This window comes from Dermacentor albipictus, chromosome 1 (assembly GCF_038994185.2).
Source record: "Dermacentor albipictus isolate Rhodes 1998 colony chromosome 1, USDA_Dalb.pri_finalv2, whole genome shotgun sequence".
In the NCBI taxonomy this organism is placed as follows: domain Eukaryota; kingdom Metazoa; phylum Arthropoda; class Arachnida; order Ixodida; family Ixodidae; genus Dermacentor; species Dermacentor albipictus.
Window position 1 is genome coordinate 183,753,373 of NC_091821.1, and position 25,358 is coordinate 183,778,730.

General features: G+C 46.4%; 1 long non-coding RNA gene across 2 annotated transcripts; it reads left to right on the forward strand.

Annotated features, from left to right (window-relative positions):
* Nucleotides 1-896: 896 nt before the first annotated feature.
* Nucleotides 897-9,734, forward strand: LOC139053528 (uncharacterized). 2 transcript variants are annotated; one of them, XR_011510545.1, is made up of 4 exons: nt 897-1,029; nt 1,171-2,168; nt 2,307-2,595; nt 9,581-9,734. It is a non-coding gene; the product is annotated as an uncharacterized lncRNA (long non-coding RNA). The 2 variants fall into 2 exon arrangements; XR_011510544.1 differs by lacking the exon at nt 897-1,029 and having other exon boundaries at nt 1,039-2,168.
* Nucleotides 9,735-25,358: the final 15,624 nt, after the last annotated feature.

Here is a 25,358-nt window from a genome sequence, read left to right on the forward strand (position 1 = left end):
CGTCTATTTCCATTATTGCAGTAGTCAATGGTCGTTTGCCTGTTACGGGATTCTCACGTGATTTGTCCCTCACACTTGACTTCCCGTTACAATCTGTGTGTCCATCCAGATCCTCGATGTGGCCATTCATGTCACCCAGCAGACAAATATCGACACCTTCTCCAAACTGCTTTATATCGTCATTGAGACACTTCACTAGATCCTTGTTCTCTTAATTGCCTGCATTTGTCCCCTGTCCCTAAATAAACCACTCCTATAGCCATGTCTTTTTACCGGCAATTGTACCTGATACCCAGACATGTTCTTTGCGAGTTGACTTTATTCTTTGCCAATTTGTTCCTTGATGTATCAGCATACCTACTCCGCGCCTCCTCCCTTCCTCTCCGTTGTTGTTCTGTTGCTCCCTTCCCAGACGTCTTTTAGATCCCTGATAGCGCATATACATCTACTTCTTCGTCCTTTAACTGCTGTTCTATTTCTAACCACTTCGCTCTCTTTCTACCGCCTTGCATGTTTATGTACCTGATCCTGGTGTTACATTTCTTTTTTGTAGTTTTCTTCCTGGACCTCCTAGTGACCGTTTTATTGGCGTCAGCCTCTATTGTTCTCAGCGCAGCACAGCATACCACAGCGCAGCAGCGCCAGATTTCCCTCTAGGTAATAAAGTGATACAGCCGTGGATACACCCATAGAGTTTCCCACGACCTACTCGTAGAGTTTCCTATATATGGATACAGCGGGGCGCGGCGTTTCTCATAGCGCTGGACGTTTCTGTGCAGGCGCGAGTAATAACGGTGAGAAACTCTGAGGGCCTTTGTTCCTAGAATATGGAAAGTGTCTGCGTTCACCCGGTGAACGCAGCGCAAGCGTTAGGTTCACCCAAACGTCACGTCCGGGACGCCACATCCGGTCTTTGTTTTTTTACGTCCGTGATGTCACATTTGGCCTTTTTGGCGGCATAATATGGCATATGGCAGGCTCGGAGTGCACGAAGCGGTGGATCGCTTATTTTTCGGGCTTTTGCTTCTCGTAAGTATACTTAGTCTTTGCGTTTGATGTGCATCTACTACGCGTAGCTAATCTTTCGACTGCATGATGCCATATATAGGTGTTCTGTGATGATACTTTATAGCCAGGTTCCTCACGAGCTTTTTTTGTGATGCATTGCAGGGACCGCCACACCGGCCAGCCAGTGCTACAGTGTCCTAATGCAGAGAACGTATATTACACGGAACTGCGCTCCTTCAGAGTTATTTAGAGTCTTTGTCAGAAGCACGTAACAGTAACATTACTTGGTTACGGTGCTGCTACATGGCAGAATATTTGAATGGCAGATGTCCCGAGTGCGGCATGTAAGTACGTACGTACGCGCGCTTGTTTAGCCTAAATAAGAGTTTCTATTGTTCCCCAATGGAAATGCACATTCCTGATGCATGGTTCAGATCTGCCGGCTAAGGGCGGTAGTGAATAAAGTCACCAAATTGCGGCCTCGTTGCGGTCTCGCATTGCGGCCTCATTGCACGGTCGGGAAAAATTGCTTTAGAACCAAAATTTCGCTGCGCTGTCAGTAGCCATTCACTGATAAGCTTTCTCCGCAGCGTAATGCTCAGTGCAGATGTGATGGGGGTTGTGTGTGCGGTCGGAATGTGACCGATATTCCTGAACGCAGTGTCATTCAGCGATGTGCACAGCTGTGGCTGATTGTAGAATGTGGGCTGTGACAGGAGTGATGGGGACCATGCTCCTGCCTCGGCCAAGGTTGCAGCGATTTCAGAGCTGCAGGGAGCGCCCAGGCAGAACCTAATCTCGGCCCTATGCTGCAGCTCCAGCTTCTTGAGACGGGCACGTGGTAGTGCCACGAGTGGGAGGACGTACCGCAGGCGTGAGGTGGCTACTGCATGGTACAGCCGCAGAGCCCACCTAGTGGTGCAGCTCTGTCCTCGGGCAACAAGCTGGGAGACTGCCTTGTGGACCCGGAGGACCTGGACATGCAGGGTCTTGACAGCAGGCAGCCAGGTCAGCCGGTGATGAACGTGTAGCCCCGGGTACGTCACTGCCGGGCTTCAAGGTCGCCTTCCAGTTGCAGCTGTGCAGCGGGCGGTTGCTCTTGGGTGGAGCAGCATGGCCTCCGTCTTCCTTGCCGAGATGGCAAGGCCAATGCAGCTCAGGTAAGCAGCGGCGGTGTCGAGGGCTCTTTGCAGAGCCGAGCGCGCACTGCTGTGGCTGTGTGGTGGATTTCGCACACATAGGGCGATGTGGTCCGCGTTGATGGAGGTATTCACGTGGTTGTGGGGGTCACTCTGCAGGACAGCAGGCAGTCGGGCCAGGTTGAACAGGAAAGGGCTCACCACTGATCCTTGTGGGACGCCCTCTACCAAATAGGTCCAGGGCCTGCTGAACGACTGGATAGGGCAGGGCGTCAAAGGCCCCCTTCATGCCGATAAGCACCAGGAGCACGGCGTCACCGCAGGCCTTGGCCTCTTCCAGCGTGGAGACCACGTCCACGATGGAGTCCGCACTGCATCAGCTCCGCCGGAAGCCTATCTGCTCATCGGCCAGAAAGCAATGGCCTCCATCAGCTTGCAAGCAGCAGAGGTGAGTGAGACTGGCCAATAGGAGCTCACGTTTTTCAGCCGGCCTTCAGGATGGGGGCCACGTAGGCTGTGCGCCATGACTCCGGCACCTGCCCTGACTGCCAGATGTTTAAGCAGTCAAGCAGGTGCAGCTGCTCGCTGGCGGCCAGGTTGCGAAGCATTTGGGTTCCTGGTGCACTGGGCTTCTGGTGCACTGCGATGCTTGGAGCTCGTGCAGCGTCAGCGGGTCCTGGTAGATAGCCATAACCTGGCTCGATGGCCACCTTGGGTGGTGAGAGAGAAGGGAAGACGGAAAGGCAGGGAGGTTAACCAGGCTGAGTCCAGTTTGCTACCCTACACGTGGGGAGGGGAATGGGGAGTGAAAGAGGAAGAGAGAGAACTTAAGTGTAGGATGTCTATAGTCGGGCACTCAAGTCTGTTGCCCTCAGGCAGCGAAAAAGCGCTCGGACTGCTTTCTGGGCCAATGAACTGTGAGGCCAGGCTCCCAAGACTGGATGACAGGCCATTTACAGAAGCGAAGACCCTGTGTGGTGGTTGTGCAGGCAGCTAGGCAAGCTGACGGAAGGCTGCCCTACCTTCAGGATGGCTGCAATGCGTGGTACAGCCAGCGCAAACTGGTTGGCGAGGAGCTCCGCAAGGGCCTCTTCGCTGATGCTCAGCGTGATGGCCACGGCGAGTACAGGTTGTAGGCTTCCTCTCCTGCTGGTGAGGGATTTGAGCAGTCTCCAAGCCAGGGGTCCCCTGGACCTGCCCTCGATGGCAGAGCAGAGGCTCCTCCTGCGCCGGGCTTGGCATCTGCAGCGGGCATCTGCACGTCTGTACTCGGTCCAATGCTCTGCCTTGCCCGTCCGGATTGCTCCACGCTCCATATGGCGCCTGGAGGCACGAATGTTGAGCAGGTGGAGGTCCGGAGCGGGGGTATCTGGTTGGGTAGAGCACTGAACGGTGGCAGCCTGAGCACAATCCACGATGGCGCTCAGGAAGTCACGGCCATCGTCCAACTTGCTGCAGTGCTTCCGGAACAGGGACCAGTCTGTGACGTAAGTTCTTGACCTAGGCCTTCTCCCAGACCTGGGGCTGATCACAATAGGGAAGTGGTCAGACCCCCATTTGTCCGAAGTTGTGGCCCAGGAGTAGGAGCACTGCTCAGTGTTCAGGGAGAGGTCAATGGCCGTGCGAGCTCTGCGGTAGACGTAGGTGGGCTCCCTGGTGTTCCAAGGTCAGCAGGCCAGCTCAGCTGATGGCATCTGTGAGGCCTTTGCCTCAGCGGGTGCAGCTGCCGCTTCCCCAATCCGTGTGGTGTGCGTTGAAGTCACTGCACAGGACTGCATGCCCACCAAGGCGAACAGCCAGCTGGATGAGGCTGGAGGGATCCCACGGCTTTCCTGGACGGATGCAGATGCTCGCCACAGCCGTGTCCTGGCTGCCAAGGCGTACCACAACGGTGCATGACTCCAAGGGGCCACCGGCGATGTCAGCAACAGGTAGAACAGCACGCGCCAGGGTGCTGCGGACATAGATTGCCGTGCGTGGCTTTCCTGGCTTATGGACTCCATCTAGGCAGGGTGCCGCAGTGCAACTGCGTGTGGCACAGGTGGTAGCACCCGAGTAGTCGGGAAGCCGTAGGTTCTCGGCCACGGCATGTCTCCAGCAGTGCGAGTACCGTATAGTGCAGAATATAGGTTGAGGTTTTTTCCCAAAAATATTACTAAAAGTTCACCCCTTGACTTACATACCGGCCCTTGGCACAGCATGAATAGTCGTCTGGCAGCATGTCTGGAGCGCAGACCTTTCGGCATCCACATTGTTATCGCCCCCTTGGTGACGGACGCGGCCCAACTCGCGGGCGCTGCGCGGTTCTTTATTCTGACGAAGTTCTTTATTCTATGGCGCAGTGCACCCGGAGCTCAAAGACAGGGTGGCGGATTTTGTCCGCGAGCATCGTGCCAGATCTTTGCCAGTCACAGCAGAACTCATCTGCATCAAAGCTATTGAGATCGCCCGAGAATCCGGACTGCCCAAGGAACAATTCAAGGGCTCCATTTATTGGGTTCGTCGCTTCATGCAACGCAAGGGATTCGCACTTCGACAGCGCAAATCAATCTGGCAGAAGCAGCCAGAGGCATACGAGGACGAGTTGGTCGAATTCCAGCGCTATGTTATCCGTCTCCGGCAGCAGCATGGCTACATGTTGGTACAGATCGGCAACGCTGATGAAATGCCGCTGTGGTTCGACATGCCGTTGCTCACCACAGTGTGCGAACGCGGCACAAAAGAAGTCGAGCTTCTTTCTACGGGGAACGAGCATTCACGGTGATGCTCGCGTGTACTGCAGATGGCAGAAAGCTGCCCCCATACATAATATTCAAGAGGAAGACGCTGCCGAAAGAGGCTTTCCCACGGGATGTCGTTCGCGTGAATGAAAAGGGCTATATGGACGAGGCCCTCATGCTCAATTGGATTAAGACCGTCTGGAATCGGCAACCAGGGGCACTCTTGCGGTGTCCGAGCATGCTCGTCTTGGATGCCTTTCGCGGGCACTTGACCGCAGGATTGAAGCTGGCACTCCGCGACGGGAGGACGGAACTCGCCGTCATTCCGGGAGGCATGACGTCAACACTTCAGCCACTGGACATCGTGCTCAACAAGCCTGTTAAAGAACGTGTCCGTGAACAATATAATCAGTGGATGGCCGGCGACAACCTGATGACCCCAACCGGCCAGCTGCGCAGGCCGCCTCTCGTCACTGTGGCCACATGGGTGTCGCAGGTTGTGCTCGCTGCCCGACGATACGGTGGTGTGGGCATTCAAGAAGTGTTGCATAAGCAAGAAGTGTTGCAAAATTTTTTGCATAAGCCAGGAACGCACACAGGAGTCCAAAGAACTTTGTCACCAGGAGAAAAAGTTACAGCACAGTGGGTCGAGTCGTAACGAAACTTGCGAGCGTCCTGGGAGACGTCGGTGTTAAGCGGGGCGAGGCGTCTGCACTCTGCGAGGCGAGACACAAACTGTTCCAAGAAAGGAACTGATGGGGGTACAGGAGTCGAAAGGAATGATACATCAAGAATGAAACTTGGTGAACAGCCATAGATGAAGAAAAAATGTTAAAATCCAGTGGTACGTTGCGTAGCCATGTTATAGGCGAATGTCATGCACGACAGGATTGCATCCCCGTTCGTGTGGCCAGAGTAGATGTACAGTCGCATGCAATATGACTTGCAACACTCTTGTTCGTTGTTGAAGGGGCTCCACGGCTGCGCAGCAGCTCTGACATTCGAAATAGCGGTTTAATAGACACCACTAATTGAAGCTGTGTTTCGGTCTGGAACTTACCATGTGTCTGCACAGCCGTACAGCCTTGGAACCCCTTCGACCACGGGCACCGGTGTTGCAATTCATATTGCACGTGACTGTACATCGCAATCATCAAGCTGTTGGTCTGCGGATGGTAACTGGAAGTCGTCTTGCGAATTGTGTTAGAGGCGCACAGAACTTCGGTAAGGATAGAAGAGAGGAAGACTGCTGCGGTCACTGAGGAGAACGCGCGGAGCGCTGCGGTGTAAGATAATGTTGTGTAGAAAGAAATCGGCGACTTCAGCAGCAGTCCAGGATGGTAGAGATGCTGTCTCCGCATAGCGTGTTGGATGGTCTATGGCCGTTGCAATCCAACGATTTCCATGTGAGGTCATGGGAAGAGGACCGTACAAGTCTATTCCAACTACTTCAAAAGGCGAAGCGGGACAAGGCAGAGGTTGTAAAGAGCCAGAAGGAGCTGTTGGGTTTGCTTTGACAATGAACGCAGGGTGCAACATACTTCGCAACGGCTGAAGATGGGCCAGGCCGGGAGCAGCAACTTCATATTCTGTTGCAAGTCTTGTGGTAGCCTAGAGGACCAGTCGTCGCATGATCGTGAAAGGCTTCAAGCACCTCACATTGCAGAGAACATGGTATGACCGGGACCCATTTGTTGCCATCGATGTGATAAATGTTGCGATGTAAAACCCCATTGTGCAGCTTGAATTGATTAAGTTGTCGACGAAGTCAGGCGTTTGGAGGTGACGAAGAATCTTCCATGCGTTGGAGAATAGTTCAGCAGTATGGGTCGATGCGTTAGTGGGACACAAGGACAGATGGGCTGTTGTGTCTTAGCCATTCGAGGGCTACAATGGGTAAAGCCGATGAAGAGGACTCAGGACGTACACAATCGCGGAGAGGTTATGGTGAATCGTCATGATTCGGCAGAGGGTAGCAAGAGAGAGCATTGGTGTCTTGATGCTTCTTTGCAGCCCTGTAGGTGACATTGAAATCGTACTCCTGTAGGTGAAGCACACAGCAACCCAGGTGACCTGATAAATTCTTTAGCGATGAAAGCCAGCACAGTGTGTTATGGTCGGTAACGACTGTGAAATGGCGGCCATGAAGACATGGGTGAAATTTTTGCACGGCCCAACAGCAAAGCACTCCTGCTTGGTTATGGTGTAGTAATTTTCTGCACTGGTTAGTGCACGACTAGTCTAAGCAATTACTCGTTCGCGGAATGTGTTGTCGCATTGTAGTAGAATGGCACCGAGACTGACTGCTAGCGTCGGTGTGAAAGATGGTGGGCGCGGTTGGATCAAAGTGGCGCAGTACTGGGTCTGACGTCAGGGCATGTTGCAAAAGCAGGAAAGCATGTTCACATTCGTCGGACGAAACAAAGGGTGCATTACTGGGGAGGAGTTGATGGAGCGGGGACGTAAGTGTAGCGAAGTTGCATATGAAGTGCCGGAAGAAGCAAGTCCAAGAAAACTGTGCATGTCTTTTTGACGCAGTGGACACAAAATTCGAGCATGGCAGTAAGCTTCTCGGGGTCCGGACGAATACCTTCTTTGCAGACTATGTGCCCCAGAACTTTGATGGCCTTGCTGGCCAAACTGCATTTGTGTGTGTGTGTGTGTGTGTGTGTGTGTGTGCGTGTGCGTGTGCGCGCGCGTGTGCGTGTGTTGAGCTGCAAACCAGCATTTGCAAGACAGGCAAGGACTTCATCAAGATGTTGCAAATGTTGTGAGAACATGGTTGAAAACACAATGTCGTCGAGATAGCACAGACAGGTTTTCCATTTCAAGCCGCACAAGACTTATCGATCATGCGTTCGAATGTGGCAGGCACATTGCAGAGTCCAAAAGGCATCGCACTGAACTCGTAGAGCACATCAGGGGTAGCAAATGTCGTTTTTGCTTTGTCGGATTTGGACATCGGTATTTGCCAGTAGCCTGGTCTAAAGTCAAGGCTAGAAAAATACTCAGCACCATGGAGTGAATCTAGTGCATCATCCATCCGTGACACGGGGTGAACATCTTTGCGCACGATTTTGTTCAGCGCACGGTAACAGACGCAAGAACACACTGAGCTGTCTTCGTGACAATTGCAACGACATGAGTGTCAACAGCTCAAGTGACAGTTGATCCACGAGGCAACAGTTGGGGGTTCGATTTGGTTTATTGCAGTAAGCAATGCAGACCCCTCAGAGAAGCGAATAAGGCCAGGGGTAATCAGAATTGCTCGAGATAGGGTATGGTCATAGGGTAGAATGAATACGCCGCCATCCACAATGTTACAGGAGTTGACACCTATAATCTTTTCTCTAGGTGGCCAAAGAACGTAATCGGAAGAGGCGACGAGACGAATGCATTCTTCGTGGTTAGGAAGAGAATTGCCAGTGGCATCATCCAGTTGTGTGAGGTGCTGACGACAAGAGATAGAAGCAAACGCCAAAGATAAGAAGTCCCACCCCAAGATGAGTTCATGGGTCACTCACGAAATACCACAAAAACAATGTGGTGAAGAATTTAGTCTATGGACACACGAACAGGACACGGTGCGATTGGACGAATAATAACCTTGGCCGCTGCACAAAGAGAAAGGCCGGAGTAAGGCAATTCTTGTGTTTTATAGAGTCCCAAACAGTCACATGGCAATAATCGCCAAGCGTCTTGTAACATGGAGCCACCTCAGAATTGCGCCAAACAAAGATGATGGATGCAGCCAGTCTTGCCAGATAACTACATTTTGACTATTCTGTATTGTTTGCATTTTTTGTGTAAAAGGAATTGTCGCAGAGAATTTTATCTTCAGTGGCCTTCATTTGACGTCATCTGCTACAACTAGCACATAAGTTAACTCCATAGCACCACTAGGATGGAGACATTGTGTCGTGGGGTGCTTCCTTAAAAGTGGACAAGAAGATTCTAAAGGAAAAGTGTGAGATGGTCACAGTAATAACCAAGGCATTTGGCATGGGAATGACCCAGCTATCAAAGTATTATCAGATGTGGACAAGCATATAATACTAAATGGCGCCTTGCACGAGTCCCAAGTGTCAAATGTAATGAGTATTGTGCATTGAAAGGGCCAAAAATGTTTTGTACATGCAAGGGAACACTATGGGCATTTGATAACAGTTGCTTAGATGTACTACATTAACAGGAACCAAACGAACTCCCTTAGACATAAGCATGCAGCAAATTCAAGGACTAGATGAAGCTTCAAAGAAGTAACTGCATTTCATGTAGGATAGGTGTGAATGACCTTTGTGCACGAGATCAGTGACAAAAACACTAAATGAATGCAGTACAGTGTCTGTATCATATCTTGTGCAGACCAAACTAGCCTGGAGTTTCAGCGTTCCTTGTCAGTTCATTTAAATAGGCACTACATTGTTCAAAGTGCAATATTGTTCTACAAAACATAATATGCAAGATGTAGCATGCTAACCCTCGTGGCTCAACAACTACTGAACCGAAACCTCAATGAGCAGTGAAGCTTCCTTGTAATTTTCATCGTAACCATACTTTCGCTCTTGAAAGTGAACCTCTTTAGTGAATTTGCTTGTGTATTAATTTTTCTTTAGGCAAGTATTTTTTATACATGTTAATGTCTCAATCCTGCTTTTTCTTTCCGGGGCTAAAACAAAATGCCTCTTATTTCACTTTGATCTTTTGACCTAGGAAGCCATCATCTGGTGCTGTGTACAGCAAGCACATGCTTCGGGCAAGGAGGGAGCCAGCACCATATCTACATCAGCAAGAACCTCGGTGCTCAAAATAAACATTTTCTGTGCAAATACCTGTCTTTTTATACTTCCAGCATGAATTAATAAGTTTCTTTTGCCTTCACATGCAGGAAGGTTTATAGGAATAAATAGTGACTGTTGAATGCCCAGGAAAAGCCTTGAAGCCATTCTACTTGTACAGTGATAAAGTACATGTGTACTTGAACTTGATAGTACAGAAACGAAAGGCAAAGTAACAGGCAAAATGCTCGGGGCAGCAGTCGTATAAATTGTAGATGAACACAGCTAATTGTGCTGTCCAGTTTCATTCAGTTTGACCAAATGTTGCAAGAATTGCCTTCAATATGAATCATTCAGTTTAGCCAGCTAAAGTCGAACTCGTACAAACTTTGGAATGTCTGCTGGGAATTTTAGCATAAATGGTATGTGTGCATCCTTCAGCAGCACCACAAGCCCAGTAAGGTTTTTGCGTTACTGTCCCCCCTCCCTTGGGGTTATTGCAGTGTCTACTTCAAGTGCTTGAGGGTATAATGGAAAATGACTCCATTCTCCAATGAGAAGGCTATATAAATATGCAGGACAAGAGCTTGTAGGCCTGGTTATAAGCATGAATTAGATATGTATAGACCAAAGGCAATATGAATACAATATGTTAAATTGCATCCATATGTGGGAACTGCCCACATCAAAGGAAAGAAAGTGCAATACTTGCAACCTACCAACATAAACATCAGTCTAGGGAAGGATTCTGTAAGAATCCACTAAGTGGACTGTTTCAGCACACACTGATTAGGTAGAGCTATAAGCTGGTAGAGCATGTGGCAATCATCACCATGGGCTCTCGTGCTCTATTCATTCAGCGTGTACTGGAATGGACAGTCCACTTAGTCAACACTTACAGACTAGCCCCCTAGGGCTGTGGAAGCACGCAGTATATTAAGCTTAAGTCTGGAGTGCTACCTTCTGCTTATGTGGCAAGTCCTCCTGTTTACCTGTTCCTTTCAACTGAGAGCTGAGCACTGCCTAGGTTAAGTCAGAAAAAGCAACCAGCGTCCATAGAATTCAAACTATTACTATTTGCCCTATATAAGGGGACAGTGAAGCCTAAAATGACACTTGACTTGGGCCATATTTTTCGCGATATGCCCGAGAATATTGGGATTTCCCATCAATTTTACCCTTCCTACATCACATAGTGAACAACCTGAAAACTTAACACTGTTGCGCAGAGCGATAAAGGGTCAGGATTTGAGCGAGAAAACAACACATGACACCTGAGCGCGAACTATGAGCTGGTTTATTTTTCTGCAAGTGAAGCGTACATAAAGCCTACACGCATGCACAGGAGTCCTCTTCCCGGTCTACCTACACCCTCTATTGTCAGTGATTATGCTAATCTCTTTATTGCTGAGTGAATTAGACGGCGGGCTGACACATGAGCCCTGTGAGTCCACCTTGAGGTTGTATACTTCCACGACTTGTCTTTTCCTTTGGTTCCTACATTTCAGCAGAATCATTGCCTTGTGATAATCACCAGTTGATAGTTTGTGCTCAGGTGTCTATTGTTTTCTCGCTCAAGTCCTGTCCCTTCGTCACTCCGCACAACAGTGTTAAGTATGTTGAACCAACTAGCACACTGCACAATTTTCCTGATCGTGAAAACAATTGTAAACTAAAGTCCGTGAGAAACAAAGTGTTCTGTCATGACATACAGATTTATGCATGATCACTTGGCTATATAAAAATACAATTTTAGCCAATGTTAACAAAGAGCTTCACTTCTGGTGTTCACTTAAATAATGTCTGTGATGCATTGTGACAGTACGAGGTCCTGGAGATCCTACTGTGGAGATATGTCGACATTGAGCCTATTCCTGTTTAATGTATGGATAGATGCCTTCACGAAGAGTTTGAGAAACTGCACAATACAATGTTTTATATCACATGTAATAATTATGCTGTGATAAAGTGTACACGCTGAGCTTAATGTTTTAGAAAAGCTCAAGAAAAGGCTCCAGAATAGGTATGATGGATAGGCAACCTTTTATTTGGCTCTCTTCATAGTGAAATCTAGACGCATCACCTCAGCCACACTTAGTAAAATCTGTGGGCTCATACTGCCCATGCCTTTACTGCACAAGTTGCCTTGGTGCTCCCAGTCTTGACAGGTAACACTTAAGCACACTCTCATGCACGTGTTTGTTCCAAAGCTACAGCTGCTAACTAAAGTAACTCCCACATGCGATTCTGTAACTCTAGACCTAACTGCAAAAACGCATGCAGTACTACGAGTTTGGCATGGAGTCCACATGACATGTGCACAACTTCAAATTTCTTATAGGCAACAGATAACTGGTAACCTGTATAGAGTAACAAAATGGATGCCAAGGAAAATTCACCCAAAGCCTTAGGCAGGAAAATGAGGTGTTGTGATGAGATAAATAGCAATCGCATTTGATCGACTGACTAAAAGCTGGCAGAGGTATTGCATTTGACATGATTGAAATGAGCTGCAGCATGGCATGGTAACTGTGGCAGCCTTTACAATGCCGCGCTCTCTGAATTACACTTATGTGCATCCATATGCTGCAGCGACCAACTGTTTTTATTCAAGAAAGCCAGGTTTGTGGTTCAGCACACATCATACGCTGGCAAACTCACTGATGAGTCAACTCCCTGAGATCATCCCATGAGTCTGAGTGAGCCCAGCTGAGCAGTATTTTGGCGAGTTTGAGCCCGAGTGAGCTCGGCTGAGTGGTATATTCTTATGAGTTCAAGTGAGGAGCTATATTATAATTTTGGCGAGTCTAAATAGTGAGTTCCGATTATTTTGCCAACATATATATGGTCCGTGTACTTTCGAAATTCAGCTACGACACTTGCGCATAGGTTGGAAAATAAGCTTCTCGCCAAGTGACTACTGCATAAATGTTCATAGAGCTAGCGAAGAACGATACGCCTTAATGATGCAGCGTGCCGCGCGGGATCCATGTGTGCAGCGTGCCAGTGGATGGGTGCGTGTTTGGGAAATTAGGGGGTTTCGACCCACCCACAGATAATTTACATAATACCTTTCTCCATAGTGTATTATTGCGATAGCAATTTTTGGACACCCTAAGCGAATTTTCGCCATCGCTCCGATGTTTGGTTTAAAGTCCAAGTGTGGCAAAAATTATAGTGCTCCGTTGCATCCCACATGCTGGGGTTAATTGCGAATGAAAGGGTGCGATTGTGAGCCGAGAAGGATGGCAGCTTTATGCGCGCTGTCCACGTCCCGTGATCAAGTGCGCGCTAGGGTCAGAGAGCGCGCGACGTCTCTTGCCCGGCCGTGCCCGTGCACATGGCTGTCCGCGCGCAGCAGAGTGCATATACACGGCCCGCGCGTGCCACATTTTTCAAAAGTAATTTGCGGCCGGTGTAAAGGCGGCAAGCCGACGTGGCTGCTGGTTTCACGAGTGTCAATTGGAAGTAGCGATATCTAAGTTTCGGGCGAAACTTAGAGAACAGTGACTTCCTTAGAGGGGCCAAAATTTTGGGGCGCATGAGCGGCGCACGTATAGTAGAATGCAGTGTTCCATTGTAAAAAAAAAAATTGATGTAACAAAATAGAGTGCTGAGTGTTACGTCTTTGTTACATCAAGGTTCAACAAAAATTAAGCGCTGGAAATCAGCGCTGGACGCACATGCAACTCCTTACTCCACACTGAAAACATTTGAGAAAACATTTTTTTTAATACTTTGTACATTTGTATAAATACCTGCGGATATTCCTCTGGTTTAGCCTAATTATGTGCTGCCTACTTAACTTACTGACGCAGCATACGTATCATTGCGAAATTTATAATTTTTCGCTTTTAGAAAAAGCATCAAGTTATTGAATTTTGCGAACAGAAAAAAAATTGCAACTTCCAATATAGCGCGCTTCCTAGGCTATTAAATAGCTACAATGTTCAAGGAACGTACTGTTTCCATGAGTGGTTTACTCATGCAGTAAGATGTACTGCTCCTACACCTTGTAATAAAAAGCATATGCATCGACACATAGCAGCTGATATTCTTGCTTATTTTCTCATCACAGAGGTAGATGGGGCACATGAACCAATATGCTCACACAAATCAACGTGACCAACTACTGCGGAGACATGGCAACGAATTCTTTGTTTACCTTGTACACCACAAGTGCGAGGTTTGCGCATTAATTTGACTTCATGAAACCCTATTTATACTGCAGGCTTTACGGCAATGCTTGCATGCAGCGCGGTGAAGCGCTCGACGAAACTGCACATATTATATGATTTGTTTGATATTAACTCGAGATGCAAACGTTTGTGCAGGCAGGCAAGCAATGTTTCCATTCACGCATCGCACCAAAATAGCGAGCATTGATCTGGTTTCATGACATCGTACTTTTTCCACTAGCTTTACGGCAGTGCTTGTGTATAGTGCTGCGAAGCACGACGGAACTGCACGTTATTATACGGTGTGCTTGAAATCCACTCGAGATGCAAACGTTTGTGCAGGCAGGAAACGAATGATTTAATTCACGTAGCACAACACGAGAGCGCGCTCTATGCAGTCCTTTGATTGAATAAAACTCTATTTCTGCCACAGGCTTCACAGCAATGCTTGTGTAGAGGGCTGTGAAACTCGACGCAGCTGTAACAACATCCGACAGTACACCCGATTTTTACCGAGTTTGTTTTAAAGGGCCCCTCACAGGCTACATAACAAATTTTGGTTATACACTGAAAGTTGTTACGTGCCCTCTAAGAAGTGTTCTACCGCAAGCATTTTTCAAATTGGTTCATTAACAGCAGTTGAGAATGATTGAAGTGCCGCGAACGCATGATTTCAGGAGGCGAGCGTCGCCGCCTATATAAACACTCTCTCGACATTCCCCGTTTCGCCTGTGTAAGCAAATTTCCTTCACTGCGTTCTCCCATACCGGAGCCGAGGGGTCGCGGCGGGTATACCCTGCCGTCTTCTTTTTTTCACCGTCACCGGCACACTTCCGGTGACGGTGTCGCGCGAGCTGTTGCGCTTGTCTCGTTTCCTGTAGCGGACGATAGTGCGCGCTCTACACGAGAACAAGTGATTAGCGGTATAAGTCAGTGCCCCAGCACTGAGGCAAACGCGAGAGGATAAAAGAGCATTCATGATCGCAATGCTGGAATACATGTAGACAATGACGTATAGTTTCGTTCTCTGCGCGCGTGCAAACGTCGGGAAAAGGAGACGAAACGGAAATTCATCTCTCTTGCTGCAGTGCGAAGTAAAACTAAAGCACCCAGACATTTGGGTTGTATTTTTCATTATTTCTCTAAACTTTAATTAGTTCACTGCAGCAACAGATTCAACAAATAACTGATGCTGCCTTGAATCTAAGTCACGTGTCACTCTGAGTGCCATCACAGCACAGCCTGTGCTCCTATGCAGCAGCAAAGTTACGGGCATTCATCTGCTTGCTGCTGCGATAACATTATGACACTTTAACTCAGAGGTACGATTTTTGTTGTGTGAGATTATAGATAGCCAGTAGACTACTTGTCTGATGTTAAATGCTATGACCCACTGGCAATCCACGATGCACTCAACGAAAACGTTTTTATGCTGTGTGTGGCGTGACTCACCAGTGACCCACACACAAGAATTCTTGCTCTTGTGTTGCCATCTGAGGTTTGAAATTGCAACTAATATATATTTTTATTGCATTGGACATGGGGTGGCATGTTTGTTTTGGAGAGTGGAGTGGCGGCGCATTTCTCAGTTGGGTTTCTTGCAAACTTTCGCAGCAGTCTTTGAAATACGTGCCATTGGAATAAGTACCTGCATTTTTCTTGCTACTCCCAAACTTTTCAGCGTGTCTAATAGATAGATCCTCATGCCCCTTACGGATGAAAAAAAAAAAGCACAATGCAGAGGAAACAAATAAACTTAGTTTTGGGCCAGAAGAATGCACCAGCAACTTCGCGATCACCAGCGGATGAGTCAAGTGCTTCAGTGTCAGATGTTCAGCAGTGGACAGTGAAATCAGTGACAAAGATAGTGTTTACGAACCATCACAGACCTCAGCCAGCATGTCGAATGGAGAGTCAGACCTGACTGATGATTCTGAGGTGAATGATTCAGGATACAATGCTCTCATTTCTCTCAGCCCATCTCTAGAGAAATGGACACTGGCAACAACCACTTCGCCTAGTGTGACACCACACGTACTCTAGGCCGCCCACTATCATTCAGTTGCCATCTAGCCGTTATGCCCCATCTTTATGTTCACTGTTTATTACGGATGACATTTGGCAAATGATGGTCAATGAAACAAACAGGTTCACACAAGTGTTGAAGTCAACTACTCCTAAATCTAAATCACGCTTGAAAAATTGGACGGAAACCAATGCCAAAGAAATTAAAGCATTTATTCAAATACTGATTTGTATTGGTCTCCTCCGTCTTCCTACTCCCAAATCTAAATCAAAGTTGAAAAATTAGATGGAAACCAATCTCCAACAAACGAAAGCATTTGTTGGAATACCAATTTGTATTAATCTCGTCCATCTTCCTATCCGAGTCACTAGTGGGCAAAAAGTAACCTGTATGGTGTTGAACTCATTAATCAAAATTTGAGCCGTGACCGCCTTCTCCCTACTTTTGAGGTTCCGGCATTTTGCGGACAATTAACTGGTTGCAGAGTTGCAGGATCATGTCTTTAAGATCCATCCTCTGGTAGAGAAATTGAACCAAAATTTTTGCCACTGTGCTTGAGCCAGGAAAGGAGGTTGTGATAGATGAAACAATAGTGCCATGGTGTGGCAGACTTTCGTTCTTACAGAGTCAGGCTGTTCAAGGCATGTACCAAAGACGGTTACAGGCTAAAGGTTGATGTATATGCCGGAAAGTGTGACTGAACAATTGGCAACCGTCATGCCGAAGATGTATGCTTGAAATTCCTGCAAAATTACAAGGAAGTTGTGTGCCCGCTGTCCGTAGACAACTTCTACATGAGCTTGCCGCTCACTTTTCGCCTTCTAAAGGAAGACACTTTCATTCGTGGCACAGTTCGCTCAGTGAGGAAAGGGCTGCCAAAAGATCTCACTGAAGTAAAGGTTGCAAATGGCAGTGTTACCGAACTTCAGTCCAAAAATGGAGTGAAGGCACTGAAGTGGATGGACAAGAGGCCTGTTCTGATACTCACATCTGTCGCCAAATATGAAGCAACTTTGGTGGACAGTGGGAAGAAAACAAGGGACGGTGCACCAATCATGAAACATCAGGCCGGTCTCGATTACAATGCAGCAAAAAAGGGCGTCGACTATAGTGACCAAATGACGTTATACCACAACTGCCTTAGAAAAGGACTCAAGTGGTACAGAAAGGTAGCTGTTGAGTTGCTTGTTGGATGTGTCATCATAAATGCGTGGAACATTCGTGGCATGCTTGAAGGAAACTCTACGCCAATTATAAAATTTCAAGATGAACTGGCTCATTCACTGTTTCGCCCTCGTCAAGACAACATCGAAGAAACTCGTGGGAGAAGTGTCCACATGCTAAGAAAAACTGGCACATCGGCACACGACACTCAGTGGCTCTGCACTGGCTGCTATGCGGCCAACAGTACCAGCAGTAGCCCAAACTCTATGGAGAGAGTGAGAAAAGTGACCACTTTCTGTGAATAACGCCCCGGCAAGCCATTCATCTGTTTGTTGTGCTTTAATTCTAAGCACAAGTAACCTGAGAAGCAAGCTAGCTTCAACTGTAAAATGAGTAGGATGAAAACTTCAAGACATGGCTAATGTTCATACTAAATTTTAGCCTTTCTCTAACTAATAAATATTTCTAACACAGGAACTGACTTCTTGTCTTTTTTAATGGCAAGCACTTTGTAGTTCAACATAGGTTTCTAGCATCTTGAATCCATTGAGGGGCTACAGAATGTATTAAAGAAAGCTAAAAATGCATAATGTTGTGCTGAATGTGATCAAGACACATGTACAAGAAACTATAGTCATTAGTTCGATGAGGACAGTAATGTGCTTTAGCAAGTTAGAACTTTGTTACCAACTTGCCCACATTCACATCTTAACAGATTTAACAATGTTTCCACTACGTGGAGAACCTTGATCTACAGTGCTTTTATCATACTGAAGAAGGTTGGTGTTCCTATTATAACACGTGTACTTAAGAAGCTCAATCTCTCAGGATTTCATGTTGTTTCACTTGACATAAGCTTACGAGGCTTACAGATTACGTGCTCGTATCTCAACGTAAACACTTACTTCCTTTTCAATGATTTTCATTTCTGTAAAAGCACAGTAAATTTCGTCAGACGAGAAGTGCAAATGTGTTTTTTATTCTTTCATACTTGGTGCTTGCTATTATACAACTTACTTATATCAACTTGCTTGTTTAGAAAACTCATAAAAAAACACTCCTCCCACCTTCTTCTTTCTTCTTTTACTTTCCATTGACTCTGACTTTCATTATGCTAATAAACTTCAGAAGAGCTTGCTCTCAGGCTAGTTTGTACACACTGCTAAGAATGAAAAAATGGAGAGAAAACGGGACAAGAAAGAAAGGCCTACAGAATGCTGATTTGCGCGCGGCAATCTATATCAAGGACGGGGTGCTGGACCAGGGAAGCTAAGAAGCCGCCACAACAAACTATGGGAGCTAGGTGAATGGCTTCGATGTCCACACAGAAACATAAATATAGGAATGTTATAGAATGCTGTGTCATTCAACAACCCCGTGAATGTTGAAAAGTGGGACAGTGATTAGCTGAAAAGAGTTTCAGAGAGCTCCAGGGAGTGGGGAGGATGATACAGTAAGGGGGCTAGGGTGGTGACACGCATTAAGGGCATCAAGAATTAAGTGAAAAATTATGGAACATAGGGGGATTGTCTCATCACTGCTCGATCGCTCAACACCAGATAGCTGTGGCCAGTTGCCTTAGCTGAGATTCACCTACCCTGTCATAGCATGTGCTGTGCTTGCTGCTTTGCAGTCTTTAGAATAGGCAGGTGTCAGGGAAGCATGCCCATAATGCCTGCAATTAAGTAATAGGCGACTTGCAAAGTAGTGCCCGCTCTCTTCCATACACAACCATGGCTGAACCACTCACTAGCAAATCTGGTAAGAAAATAACGCTGACCTTCACTGTTACTTGGGCTGCAACAAGTCTGGGCTGCAAACAAGAAGACACAAGACAGAGCGCTGTCATGTTTTTAGCACAGTTCACTTTCCTAAGTAATGTACCAACAAGGTCATAATATACATTATATAAATACATCAATTTGTAAACAAAATGTTATTTTTAATATAGTCATTTTTAAAAACAGCACAAGGATGATAGCATAATTTTAGGCGTAGTCTTAGCAATGAAAAACTTTTGTCAGAAGTTAAGCAAAGTTTTGGCAACGTAAAAATGTGCATCCTCATTGCTAAAGCATTCCTGTCCGGGGAGTGCTAGGAGTTTGTCTTGGTGTGATGTAAAACCCTCCACACATTTATATAGTGCTAGAGAGAGAGGTGATGGGGGAGTGGTAGTGACCAGTGGAGAATCCTTCCCTGAAATGAATTTCTGGCTACGTCACTGAATGTCTGCAATGCCTTGTAATAGCAATAGGTCTTGGATGGAAACACTATAGATGATACCAGTGAACCTATTGAGCCTATTCCTGTTTAGTGAGGTGATGTATGTTTTCCCAAAGAATTATAGAAACTGTACAATGGAATGTTTTGTACCACCTGTAATAACCATGCTGTAAGAAAACAGAAAGGCTGAGCTTAGATGTTGTAGGAAATCTCTTAAGAGGCTCAAGGATCGGTAAAGATGACTAACTTCTGTATTCTCCACTCAACCCTCCACCTGGATTCAAATGCACAGCAGCCCCACTCCTTGACACAGGCGGTTGCTTAGCTTTAATTAAACTTCATGTCAATTACTGTGAAACACAGCGTCGTCTTCAGTCAAGGGGTGGCACTGCGCTCATCTCAGTGGAATGAAGCTTCCAGTCATAGATGGTTTCAGAATACAGGGTAAGTGACCTCACATTTTACTCTCTTCGTCGTGAAATCTAGACACCAAAGCCTCGGTTTGAACAAGTAATGCTTTAAGCGCTCTCTCATGCATATGTTTGCTTTAAGGCAGAGTCAGCTTACTATTTCCTGCTTCTGCCACATGCAAATGACACAAAAATATCTCAATAAAATGATTGTGATTTAAGTGGTACACACTCTCTGCAATGTGATTAAATGTTTGTAATAAAAGAAGCACTACTCATGTGCTGGTCAGCATCTGCAGCATTATGTTCACCAAGATAGCTTTTTTGTCTCAATATATTTAATATTGTTGCAAATTTAAGAGGTTTTGCAGCTAACATGTAGCTGTCAACTTGTGTCTCGAGAACATACAGCTGTAGTTGAGAGGAGCGCTATATTGCATGAGACAAAGGAGCATTTTCAGACTGCTTGTTTTATTTATGTGTGAAAAACAATTGTGAAGGTTTTAATAGCAAAGTAATACAGTAGGTGTTGGCAATGCGAACAAGCCATGCAAAGTGTATGCATTAGAAATGAACTATCCAGATGAGGACCCCCCACCCCACTGATATATGTCAATGCTATAATATCAAATGCTGTGACATTTAACACATATGGTGACTAAAAAAAAAAGGATAACTAAAGCAAGAGCAGCATTAATAAAACAACAATATCAACTGCAAAATTTATACAATTTTTCTCAAAACTTTTATCTTCGCATAAACTGTGGCCTCACACACTGTGGGCACTTTTGCTAACAACCTTCACATTTCACTAGTGCTAATTCTAGCTTCCCTTTAGCTTCTAGCTTGATTCTAGCTTCCAGCTCAACTGCAATGTTTTGAACGTCAGGGCATGTGCAAGTGAAAATTAGTTTGTGATGGCCATGTGGATCTGTTTCTCTGCCTGAATAATAGGGAGAGGAGGGCAATATAATTGCCTTGAGAACTATTAAGCAGAAGCGGCATGGTGGATGAGGAGCAGTGGCCGGAATAAAACATTTCAGGAGTTCAATGTAGTAAGGATAAAGGAGTCATATGATTAACTTCGCAAGAATATGAGGCCATTATAACACTAAGGGAAACAGACTGGCCCATCACACTGAATTTTCAAATATCCTAACTGGTCTAGAACACCTTGCACAGCTGCTGTAATTAGGAAAAAAAAAAAATGTAGCATTGTCGTAAAAAGACAGCTTTTTTGTTTGTTTACTCTGCTATGTTACTGTACACATTATTACTATTACTTTTTTTTCTTTTGGAACAGAAAGTCACCATATGCCTGGAGGTTTTAGATCACATTCTTGGTGTGCTCCCGATATATGAACAGTTCGAAAACATTAACATTGTTGCTTGGTTTATTGCCCAAGTAGAGCGGCACGTAACGACTGACTACGGAACCAGGCGTGTGAATATGCACACCCTGTATCCAATCAACCCCTATATCAATCAATTTTGTACAATTAGACCTCCATATATTGAACTTTAATGTAATAAACCGTTTTACTTTGCAGAACTTATTTGGTGTGCATATAGAAATCTTCAATTTATTGAATTCTGTTTATCTGCAATTTCAATTTACGGAAACTATAAATTCTTCTAAAATTTAAATGAGGATATGTGTTGCATTTGAACTGTAAATTCTATGGACGTACAAGCGCTTTCCGGGAGTAAAGCTTCACGATTTCCTTCCAAAGTTTATTCGACTTAAGGACAAAATTCTGCAGCAAAGTTATAAACGACCACAGGTGACAAGCAGCTGAATGCGAGGTATCTGGTACAGACCCACGGGGGAAAACTTAAAAACCACAATAGCACACATTCAGGCGAGTATGTAAACAGGCGAACTAAGCAGGGAACAAAAACAACACAGCACTGCTTTCATAGGTCCCGAATGATCAGAGTTTCGTCAGAGTTGGTGCAAGCACGCATCCGCAGATAAAACGGGCTCCCACCGTGCATTGACCAATACTTCGAGAGCTGACGCCTACACAATAACCGGGGTAGGTTACAGCACTTGTTTGCGACAACGCAAGTACTTGCAATAGGGGCGACGACCTTCCACAACTCCAGAACATCACAAAAGACCGTTTGCACATGTACTAACCAGCCAAACAAACTAACCACGGCAGCGAAGACCACTTAAATCGAACATACAACGCAGAAGCACCTCGTAAAGTTTTCACCATAGAGAAAGGTTACACCTTGTTGCACAGACGCTCACAAGAAATTCAAGAAATGTCCAAAGCGCACTACCGCCGCCTTTTAAAAATCCAACGGGAGCCAAGCCAAATCAGTAATAAGTTGGCTATTTGGGTGAACGCAACGTACCCGTTAGAACCACCGGGTACGCCCAACGCCGGCCCTAGAATATGTGACTCTGTCTAGGCATTACGGAGGGGCGCGTGTTGTATATGCGTTTGTCCCCTACACATGCCGGCATTGCGGAGAGCGGGCGAGTTTGTTTACGCTCCGCCGCTGGCTGCCCGCGCAGTGAGGCAGTGGGCATGCGGACGCCCCATATGGTGATGGCTGTGTATGAAGGGGCAAGGTTCCGACTGGTGTTGTCACGGGTCGCTTTTTTTCGTCGCGACGACAGATTGCATTTTTTTGCAAGCACTGCTCCAGGAGGGCACATGTAAACCGGGGAACGGAGGCCGCCAGCTAGGAGAGCACCTGAGGTTATAATAAAGCAGGCGGCGCAGGATCTCCGGGGCACCCAAGGGGTAGCGGGGGGATCAAAGCTGGAAGCAGGGCGGCCCGTGAGTTGGGGCCGCGGAGGCCGAAGCGTGCCAGGGGGTGTTCGCATAAAAAAATGGCTGTCCGCGACAACCGCCCAAACCCACGGTCCAGTCCGGGTTCTCTATAGCTTTGATGACCCCGTTGCCGCTTTGGTGTCCTGGAGGCGCCAGCAATAATGCGAAATATGACACGTTGTTTCAATTCGTAAAAAAGAAAAACACGATCGAATAATAATTACGTCCAGCCGCCAACTTGCGACGCTAACTTCAGCACTACCGCGCCCCGCGACTTCTTCAACACCAGTAGAACCATCTATGGTAGAACCATGGTAGAACTTTGCTACAGTGGCTAGAAAGTGACTTTGCCTCTGGAGGCATAGAGTTTCGTACAAATTTTGTAGGAAACTCGAACGTAAAAGCCCCCAGGCACGGAGGAAGGAAACTCCCGTGCCCCCAGGTTTTCTCTCTCGCGCCCGCTCTTACTCGCGCCTGCGTACAAACGGCTGGCGATCCCTCAAATGAACGTCTCGTTTTATTCTAGGCCGCCACTCCTGCGACCCGGTCGTAGGAGTGGAAAGGGGGGGTAACCGTTATAGTGCCCTGGTCGTACGAACGGTTAGGGGCCCGAAAGCGTTAGGTTCACCCAAATAGCCGCTAAATAATGATTTGGCTTGGCTCCGTATATTATTTTTAAATAGGTGTCGCTAAAGTGATGGACGCGACGTGAGCTCCATTCTGCCCGTGCGGACTTCGGCCGTGCCCCTGGCTGCTCGTGTGCTTTACTAGCTTTGTGGAACGCGACGATCGAGCCCAGAATCGGTGCTTCCGTTCCGTCCGTGCGGTCTTCGCCTGGGTCAGTGGCTGTGGAGAAGTGATTGTAGCTGTTTGATGTCGTTGTATGTGAGAGCTTGTGGCGAAGTGATTGAGTATGGCCGTAGTAGTTCTGCTCATGTAGTGTTTTGCGGACTTCACCTGTGCCTGTGACTGATCGTGTTGCCCAATAGCTTTGTGAAAAACCGACGTGGTTTGTGTGGATGTCATCGCAGCGTTTGCCAGCTCCTGGGTGGCCCGTGTGCCAGTTATTGATGGTGTTGCCCAGTAGCTTTGCGGAAGTTGATGTACCTTGTGTGGATTTCGTTGCCGCTTATGACTGCCTTAATTATAGGTGGTCACACGCTGCCTTTTGAAGCGCGTCCGAGCGCGAGAAACTTCACCGATGCTTTTGTTAACAACGTGGACGTCTCGAAATGTTAGCTAGAAATCAACCAGCAGCAAGCCAAGTCTTTATTTTGTGGTTTTTCGAGCTTATGCTCATGCGAGCAGCAGAAGAACAAAAGGTCCGTTACATAATGTCAGTTCCATAAAATCAACTTTGCCGCAATACAGTCATGTTATGCGGTGAAGCATACGTAATGTATTGCGGTAAAGTATACGAAAAAGTAGGCAGGGACCACTGCGTTACTGGGCCGATTTTCTTGTATTATGGTCATGGCCGTGCGCGAACAAGAAAAAATCACGGTCGAAGCGCATGGCACAAACCTTGCCAATGCTTCAATTGGAAAAAGAAAGAAAACGAATTGGAGTGGGTGATGCCAAAAACAAAGCCTTGACTTTTGTATTATCAAAGCAGTTCCGAGAATAGCCAATCATATTCCAAGCTCCTGCATTATTTATGATTGTTTAAAGTATATGCATATATTGTGCACCAGCCTTAGCGCACCAATTCTAATGTACTTTAGTGATGTAAGTTTAATAACACGTGGCGAATATATAATTTGTGCTGTATGGTGTTGTGCTGTTTATAAGCTGCTGCTTTCATGTGGTAATGTGTACATTGGCTGGAAGAGTTGATGCATCCTCCTTATAGAACTCACTGAAAGGTAAACCACCTGTCAAGCCATCATTGTTCTTGCAGTTGTACACCAGATTTCACAAACATGGGGACAGTTATGATATAGAAAGAGTAGCTGAGGCTTAACATATCCACATGCATGCATAGGAGTGCGGGAGTCGACCATCTATCTCTCTAACTCAGGTTGAATGTGCATACTTGAGTAACATGCATGTAACACTTGTTGGGTGTCAGGTTTCTTTTATTGTTAGCCTAGTTTGTGCTTTTTCTCCCTTTTGTAGGTTTTAGTGTGTGTTGCTGTGTATGTATATAATTGCTTCCAGAGTGGCTTTCTTGTTGCGAATAAATTTAGAGAAGGCAGCGATCTTCATTTTGTGCATCAGACAGCAAGTGAGCATGTTTCAAAGGATGTTGGATTTTGTTGCCATAAGCGACAAAAAGGCATAATCATATAGACTGCTTGCTGGAGGTACTCTTTATAGCATTAAGGATATTATCATGCTGATAACTCTGTGCACAATAATTAGAAAGATCACATCAGGTCCGACATGTCTTCTTGCCACCATGAAATCTTGTCAGATGCATAACACGGGACATACACCACAGATTTTGGCCAGCCATTCTCATTTGTGGTCTCGACCTCCTACCACTGAGCAGACTGGTCCAAGAGACAAAACATGCAACTTTTATCTGATTAAATGTAGTGCATGTTGCACAAAATTAGTTGTCAATTGTTATTGTTGACACAGATACATATCTGTGAGCCTCATAAACTAATGTCAAAAGAGAGTAATACCCATGAAATGCACTCTTGGTAGGATGGCAGGACCATTCTCTTGCAGAGTTAAATAACAACCATGCAGCAGTATCATGATATCAAGTTGAACAATAATTCACTCCAAGAATAGGTTTCTTCATGCAACATTGCACTGATAGTCTTGAAATACAATACAGAAGGCCTTCCAAATTATGCATGATAGGAGGGCATATTTTAGGAAGCAAGAATGAAAACGGAGCCGGTTAACTATGAAAGTATGAATACAACTCTGCAGAAGTTAGAAAAATGAACCAAACGGAATAGTT